The following is a 7,876-nucleotide window of genomic DNA, read 5'->3' as shown; positions in this document are numbered from 1 at the left end:
CTCCTTCTTTCCCAAAAATGGTTTGCCCCAAGTTACTTCCCTCCTCCCCCATGTCAATCCTCCCTGTGTCTGCAGAGCCATTCCCCAGTCTCCTCCCTGGACCCCTGTCAATCACTCGGCCTCCTTTCCCCTCTTTCCAGAATCTTCCCACAGGGGCGTCGAGTGATTGGGCAGAGGTCAGGGCCTTCCCTTAAGGTACTTCCTAATTTGTGATCCTTCATGTCCATCTCCCTGGTTTGCACATCCCGTTTCCCCCACAGGTTGTTCAATGTATCTTTCCCTTGTTTCCACCCCCTTTACAACCTGGTGCAGGGGCTCAGTCTGTGCTCTCTGCAGCAGGTTGCCATGAGGGTCAGAGCTGCCCTGAGCCCTGAAATAAACCTTGGCTTTACCCCTGCCGAGAGTCGGCCCTTTCTTCCTCCAGCCACATCTGCCAGCTTCTCCTCTGGTTTAGGGTTGACAGCCCTAGCCGCTCTCCTGTACCCCTGGGCACAGGGGAGTGTCCCCTGCAGTCGACCGTGTCGGGCTGGTCAGGCAGTGACCAAACGGGCACTGAGAGGACTCGGCAACAGGGCCGGGCTCTGACAGCGCCACTTCCAGGGACTGCAGGGAGTTCAGAACTGGGGGGACACTGAGATCTGGGGGAGCTGGGGGGCTGAAAGTGAGAGTTTGAGGATCCAGGGGGGTTAACAGGCCAAGGAAAGGAGGGACTTGAAGGGCTGGCAGAGCTGGGAAAAATGTTCAGGGGCTCAGAGTCAAGGAAAGGGGGTTCAGGGACTGGGAGAGCTGGGATGGGGTGTCCAGAGAATCCTGTGCCCAGGAAAGGGGGTACCAGGAGGTACTCGGTGTGAAAAAAGGAGGAGCTGGGGGCTGGGAAACACAGGAATGGGGGCCCAGGGGTCCCAGGTCAGGGAAAAGGGTGGGGCTGGGAGCTGGGAGAGGCGGGGGCTGGGAAAAGGTTGAGTTGGTGCCGGATAAGGGGGTGGAGAGGGGTCTCAGTGCCGGGCAAAGGCGTAAAAGGGCGTCTTGGGTCTCAGGAATGGGGGTGCAGGGGGTCTCAGGGTCACGGAAATGGGGGGGCAGGGACATGGAGAGGTAGATGGGAGTTCCAGGGGGACCTTGAGCACAGGAAAGGGGAGTCCAGGGTTTCCCAAAAAAGGAGGGTAACAGGGTGGGGACACCGGGGGTGTTGGGGAAGGGTGAGTTCAGGGGGGTTCTGGTTTTGCAGAAAGGTGGGGCTGGGGGCTGGCAAAGGCAGGAATGGGGGTCCAAGTTGTCCCAGGGGGTCCCAGGGTCAGGCACACAGGAAGTCTGGAGGCTGGGAGCCATGGGATGGCCAGGAAAAAAAGGAGCAGGGGATGCTGATGTCCAGAAATGGGGGATTCACGGGGGTTCCTGGGCAGGATGAGGGGAGCAGGGTGGTCCTGGTGCCAGCAATGGCAGTTCAGGGTCCCGGTGCCAGGGGTCCCACTACCCCCTCGCCTCCAGGAGCGCCCCCAGCCCCAGCACTGGAGCCATCGTGCTGCTCCCACGCACTCCCAGTATGATCCCAGTATAACTCAGTCAATCAGGATCTGCCCCCATATGATCCCAGTACAGACCAGTCACTCCCAATGATCCCATTCCTGGCATCCCCCACCCCCCGCTCTGCATTCCGACCTGTCCCAGCTCCAGCCCCACTCCTGCCGTGGGCTGCAAGGGCTTCGGCAACAGGGGACGAGGAGGATGGAGGGAGGAAGAGGCGGAGCAGCAGCAGGAACTTCCAGGAGAAGGGGAGGGAAGCAATCTCGTGGCCCTGGCGCTTCCTGAAGTCGCTGCAGCCCTGGGACCATCGCCCCCCCATCCCACAGGTGCCCAGGGAGGGGGAGCTTGGCCCAAATATGCCAGGGGGTCCCTGGGTTTGGGGTTTTTTGGGGGGATGTTTGGAGCTGGCAGGGCTCCAAAGCCAAGCTGCAGATGGCCCTCGGGGGGATATCAGGGGTCCTCAGGAGGAGTTTTTGGGGGATCCCGGTGTGGGTGGCGGCAAACCCCCGGCGGGGGGCGGGGGGATGTGGGTCCCCCCGCGGTGGGGGTTGGGCTTCCCGGCCAGGCCCTCCGAGCTCTGCCAGGGCCACGTGGGGTCCACATGGGAACAGCGGCACCGGCGGGGGGACACCGGTTTTGGGGAGCCCCGGGAGAGACGGGCCTTCCCTGATTGGGAGCCCAGAGAGAGGAGAGCCCCAGAAGGGCAAAGCAGGGACCCTGAGAGGGGGGGACCCCTGGGATTTCCGGGACCCCGGCAAAGAGGGGTGCTGGGGCTGGAGGGGCGGGATGGCCAGGAAAGGGGTTCGGGGGTGCCAGTGCCAGCAGTGGCTGCTCCCAGTATGAGCCAAGTCACTCCCAGTCATTCCATATGATGATGCAATTTGCCCCCAGAAAGGTCTGAGTTGAGCCCAGTTTCTCCCGCTTCCATCCAGTGTGTTCCCAGTTCTCCCAGTTGCCCCTAGCATAGTCCACGTAAACCCTAGTGTGATCCCAAACTCTCCCAGAAGGGCCCCAGTCACTCCCCCTTGCCCCCAGTGTGTTCCCAGTTCCCCCAGCACATTCCCAGTCGATCCCAGTCTGGTCCCTGTCACCACCTGTATGGTCTCAGACACTCCCAGTATATCCCAGTTGCCCTGAACATTCTCATACTCATTGCCAGGCGCTCCCAGTTACCTCAGCATAGTTCACTTGCCTCCAGTTTTATCCCAGTTGCTCCCAGTTCCTCTAATTATGTCCCGAGCTGGCTCCAGCATGGGCCTGGTAGCTCCTAGTAACCCCCAGTCAGAGTCCAGTCACACCCACTCTAATCCCAGTACTATTGTAGCCACTCCCAGTATTATCCCAGTCTGATGCCAGTGCCCCCAGTGTGATCCCAGTTGCTCCCTGTCAATGTCAGCATGACCCCAGTAGCCTCCAGTATGATCCCAGTGATTCCCTGTCTCTCCCAGTTTATCCCAGTTGCTTCCAGCTTGTTCCAAGTCACTGCCACTTCCTCCCAGTTGCTTTCAGCACAATTCCAGTTGCTCACAGCCACTCCCAGTCAATCCCAGCATGATTCCAGTCACCCTCAGAGTGATCCCAGTATAACCCAGCATGGGCCCAGCTGTTCCGAGTGTGCTTCCATTGCTCCCCTATGGTTACAGGCACTCCCAGTATGGTCCCAGTTGAACCCAGTTGTCCCTGCCCTCGTCACAGTCACTCCCAATATGATTCCAGTCCCTCCCAGCATGGTCCCACTCACTCCAGTTGCCCCCAGTGTGGTCCCAGTTCTCCCCAGCATGGTCCCAGTTGTTCCCAGTGCGGTTCCAGTCACCCCAGTATGGTCACAGACACCCCCAGTATATCCCAATTGCCCCCAGCAAGGTGTTAGTTATCCCAGTGTAATCCCCCAGTCATGCCCAGAATATCCCAGTTGGCTCTAGCATGCATCTAGTCCTTCCCAGTTCCTCCAGTTTGCTTGCAGCATCATCCCAGTTTCTCTCAGGTGCTCCCAGTAGCCCAAAGTGTGATCCCAGTTGCTTCCTTTCATCCCCAATAAGATCCCAGTAAGCTCCAGTTTGATCCCAGTCACATGCCAGCTCTCCCAGTGTGTTTGTTCCCAGTATAATCCCAGTTGCTTCCAGTCTCTCCCAGTATGATCCCAGCTGCCTCCAGCATGGTTCCAGTTGATTCCTGGATCAACCCAGTCAGTCCCAGTATGATGCCATTTGTTCCCAGCGTGCTCCCAGTTGCTCCCATTCCAGCCCAGTATGGGGGATGATGTGCAGGGTATGTTCCCAGTCACTCTCAGATACTCCCAGTATGAGTCCAGTCACTCCCAGTATGATCCAAAGATGAGCCCAGTGTGCTCCCAGTCCCTGCCAGTATGAAACAGTTGTGCTCCACATGGTTCCAGTTGCTCTCTTTCACCCTCACTTTTGTTCCAGTGACTACCAGTATGTCCCAGTGTACCCCAGTTACCTCCAGCATGTTCCTAGTCACTCCCAGTTCTTTCCAGTATGATCCCATTTGCTCCCAAGCACTCCCAGTCAGCCTCAGTGCAGTGGCACTCACTGCCAGCATGATCCCAGTCACCTCCAGCATGATCCCAGTTGATCCCAGTATAAGCCCAGATGTTTCCAATCACCCCCAGCATGCAGCCAGTCACTCCCAGTTCACCCAGTTGGTTTTTGGAGGGGATGTTTGGAGAATGAAGAACCCCAAAACTGAGTGGAAAAGGTCTCTTGGGAGGACATTAGGGTGTGCCGGTGGCAGCTGCCGGCAGAGGCAGCCTGGAGGAGCAGAGCCCTGTGTCCCCCAGGAGCCCAAAGTGGGGAGCCCAGAGAGGGGGGAGCGCAGCCATTGGCGGGACCCTCAACAGCCTGGAGAGGGGCAGGGGGGACTCCTTGGAGCCCCTGCAGCCCAAAGCAGAGAATGACAGCAGAAGGGACCCTGGGAGCCCAAAAAGGCCCGGCATCCCTAAAGGGGGAGAGCGAAGAGGGGGAAGCTTTTGGGATTGCTGGGAGTCCCAGCAGCCTGGGGAGGGCGGGCACCGAGGAGAAGGGGGACCCCCAATCCAAGCGTAACCCCAGCAGCTGGGACAGGGGGAACCCCGAAAAACAAAGGGGAGGGACCAGGGACAGGGAACTCCTGGGAGGCTTTTTCAGGGCTGAATCTTGGTGTTTGGGAGGTTTTTCTGGAGCCCAGATGGCCAGTGACTTGCAGAGCAGGACTTGGGCAGAGGAACCTTCAAACTCAACGTGCTTATCCCTTGTTTTCCCCAAACCAGGATTTCCCATTGCCAACTTGGGCTGGCTGTGAAGAAGAGGAAGATGCCCCTGGACACCCAGGCAGGTGAGGAGGAAGTCAGTGCCCCTTTCCCCCTCTCTCCTGCTCCATCTCCCAGCCCAGCACAGCCCCCAGCTGCAGGAAAGCCCTGCTGCCTTGGGCGTCCTGCCGGGGACGCCCTGGAAGGATCTCCTTGCCCTTGCCTGTGGCACGGAGGCAAATCCCATCCTCTCCTTGTCCTTCCTCCCCCAGAGCAGGAGCTGAGGATGGAGAGCAGGGAGGACAAATCCCCATGGCAGAACCTCGTGGAAGAGGCTGATATGGGCGGCTCCAGGGCACAGGAACCCAACGGGGAGGAAAAGCCCCAGAGATGTCGCACGAGGAGGGGCTGCAAACGCAGATCGCGGGGATCTGAGTAGGAAAGACCCAGCCTGGGCCGGGAAGGCAGCCAGTGGTTGAGCCAGAGCTCGGAGCTGGTGGTCCATGGGCCGCTCCATGATGGGGAGAAGCCCCACAAGTGCATGGAGTGTAGGAAGAGCTTCAGGTGGAGCTCCGGCCTGATCGTGTACCAGAGGACCCACACCAGGGAACGGCCCTATTAGTGTGATCAATGCAGGAAGCGGTTTCAGACAGCTCCAGTCTCCTTATGCACCAGCGTATGCACACAGAAGACAGGCCCTTCTTCTGCCCTGACTGCAGGCAGGGTTTCAGGCAGAACGCCCATCTTTTCATGCACCAACGCATCCACACTGGGGAGAGGCCCCATGAGTGTGAGGAATGTGGGAAGAGCTTCAGCCAGAGCTCCGCCCTGATCCAGCCACCAGAGGACCCACACTGGGGAGAGGCCCTACGAATTTTCCGAATGTGGGATGGGGTTTCGGGTCGGCTTCAGTGTCTTCCAGTGTGAAAGGGGTTAACAGCGGGCCTGTTAGCTAAAGGAGCGAGAAGAAGCTGATAAGGAGCTCTCTCCAAGGCTGTAACCAAGGGTCTCGGGATCTCCTCTGGTCTGGTCTGGTTGGGAAGATCCTGAGGTGTGTCTCTGTTAAAAGTCTCTTTTCCCCAACCCAGCAGCCGAAGAAGGAGTCGAGAAGTCTTCGGTTCACGTTCTCAAGGTTGTTTATTATATTTTATCTAAAACATTTTCTGTCTGGCCTGCCAAGGTCTGTTCCGCAGGTCGGTCTGAGGCACACACTCCTCCTCTCGGGCTGGTGCTATCTTTTATACTAAAAACTACGTATACTATGTTTACAATAATGTTCCAATACCTATCACCTATGTTAGACAGTGACTTTCTACTCTAAACCAATCTGTGAATGCCAACATCATCCTGAACATGGATGCCAAGGAAAAGAAAGAAGGACAGGGCACGCCCAAATCCCTCCATCTTGGAATCCCTGACCCCCATGTACAGAATTTCAAACCCCCCTGTACAACATACAAAACCCCCCTGTACAGTGCTCCAAAATTTTTCCCTTCCCCCTGTGATTGCTATTATGCTACTTAAACTTTTGTGGCCTGTAATTCTTCATATAAGGTTGGCAATTTGCTCCATGAATTAAGATTGAATTTCCAGGTGTCTTTGGCTTCCTGCCAGGGTCTCCGAGCCCCTGCCAGGGCTTTGAGACATCCAGGGCATCCAGAGAGATGTCCTGGGTTCTGACATAAGGGGACCAAGAGAACTGAGGAACTGAAGAAAGATAAGAAGAGAACTTCACAGCTGCACAAAGTATTTTTAGAAAGTTACTTAAGTCACTGTAACTTTTCACCAATGGTGTTATGTTGATTTATTGTGTCCAATAGTTAGGGTAGAAGAAGCATAAACAATTAGAAAGTGTATAAAAGGTCAGCCATGTTCAGTAATAAAGAGTTGCCATCTGAGACTGCTTGTGGTCTCTGCTTCGTGTCGTGACCACCTCGAAAACGACATCTGGTCACCCCAACGTGATACAAGACCCTTAACAAGATACTCGGTTTGGAACCATACGGGCTCCTAGCGATTGGCAGACATGACCCACTGGGATGTAGTGGGGGAGGCGGCATTGGTGTAGCTGAGAGTAGCCGGTGAAAGCCACAGGGAGGTCTGGACCTGATTTTCTCCTATCAAGACACCTGGAATTAGGTGAGCCACCAACTAGTAATAATGGGAAATAATTTATCTAAAGAGGAAGTGACTGTTTTAGCTACATGGAAAGTTTTGTTAGGAAATAAGGGAATCTTTACTTCAGACTATGCCCTTCAAAGTGTATTGCTGTGGGCTAAATCACAGGGTTTTGGCACTGACCCTGGTACAGCATTTAGTGTTAAGGCATGGAAAACAGTTAGGGACAGACTGTGGGAAGTTATCCGAGCGGGAGATAGAAGTGTTGTCAATTTAGCTGTTACCTGGGGATCGCCCTTGAGGCATTGAAACAATGGAAAACAGAGCAGAAACAAGCAGAGTGGGATGTGGATGAAGAATCGGGGTTGATAACAGAAACTGACAGGGGGGATGAGGCAGACGGGGCCTCTGATGGGGAACTTGTGGAAGCCATCCTTGAAGAAGGTGCAGGTGCTATGGAAGTTGCCAAGCAGGCTGCCAAAGCTTCCGAGAAAGCTGCCAGAGCTTCTGGGCTGGATGCCAAAGCTTCTGGGAAAGCCATCAAAGCTTCTGGGAAAGCTGCCAAGGCTTCTGGGAGAACTGCCAAAAGTACTGGGCAAACTGCCACGGCATCTCCTTATCAGACTCCTAAACCTCTTTATCTCACACCTACACAGCAACTCGCGATGGTGCCTGCATATACTACACCACTACACCAATTAGCTACCCAATCATCTGCCCCCCCTGCTTCCCTCTGCTCTAGTCCAGCTGTATGCCCCCCCCCCGCTCCCCTTTCAACTGCATGAACAATCTGCAAGGTCGTATCCTCCGTTACCTAGCAGTGGCAGCAAATCAAGTGACGAGTCACCTGCAGTAACACCTGAGTTGGGGCAAGGAACTCTTGTCAGTTTACCTTTTAATAGCTCTAGCCCTACTGCCCCATGGACTTTGCCTCCATGTCAAGTAACTGTGCTTCCTTGGCATCCTCAGGAGTTTTGGGAATTTGTT

At 55.7% G+C, this 7,876-nt stretch overlaps 1 long non-coding RNA gene across 1 annotated transcript; it reads left to right on the top strand.

The window, feature by feature from the left end:
- Positions 1-1,770: 1,770 nt before the first annotated feature.
- On the top strand, positions 1,771-6,669 carry LOC135289073 (uncharacterized). The gene is made up of 3 exons (XR_010351873.1): positions 1,771-1,850; positions 4,793-4,857; positions 5,044-6,669. It is a non-coding gene; the product is annotated as an uncharacterized LOC135289073 (long non-coding RNA).
- The last annotated feature ends 1,207 nt before the right edge of the window (positions 6,670-7,876 follow it).

The sequence above is a fragment of the Passer domesticus genome, chromosome W (assembly GCF_036417665.1).
Source record: "Passer domesticus isolate bPasDom1 chromosome W, bPasDom1.hap1, whole genome shotgun sequence".
NCBI lineage: Eukaryota > Metazoa > Chordata > Aves > Passeriformes > Passeridae > Passer > Passer domesticus.
This window is presented reverse-complemented; position numbering and strand designations above follow the sequence as displayed.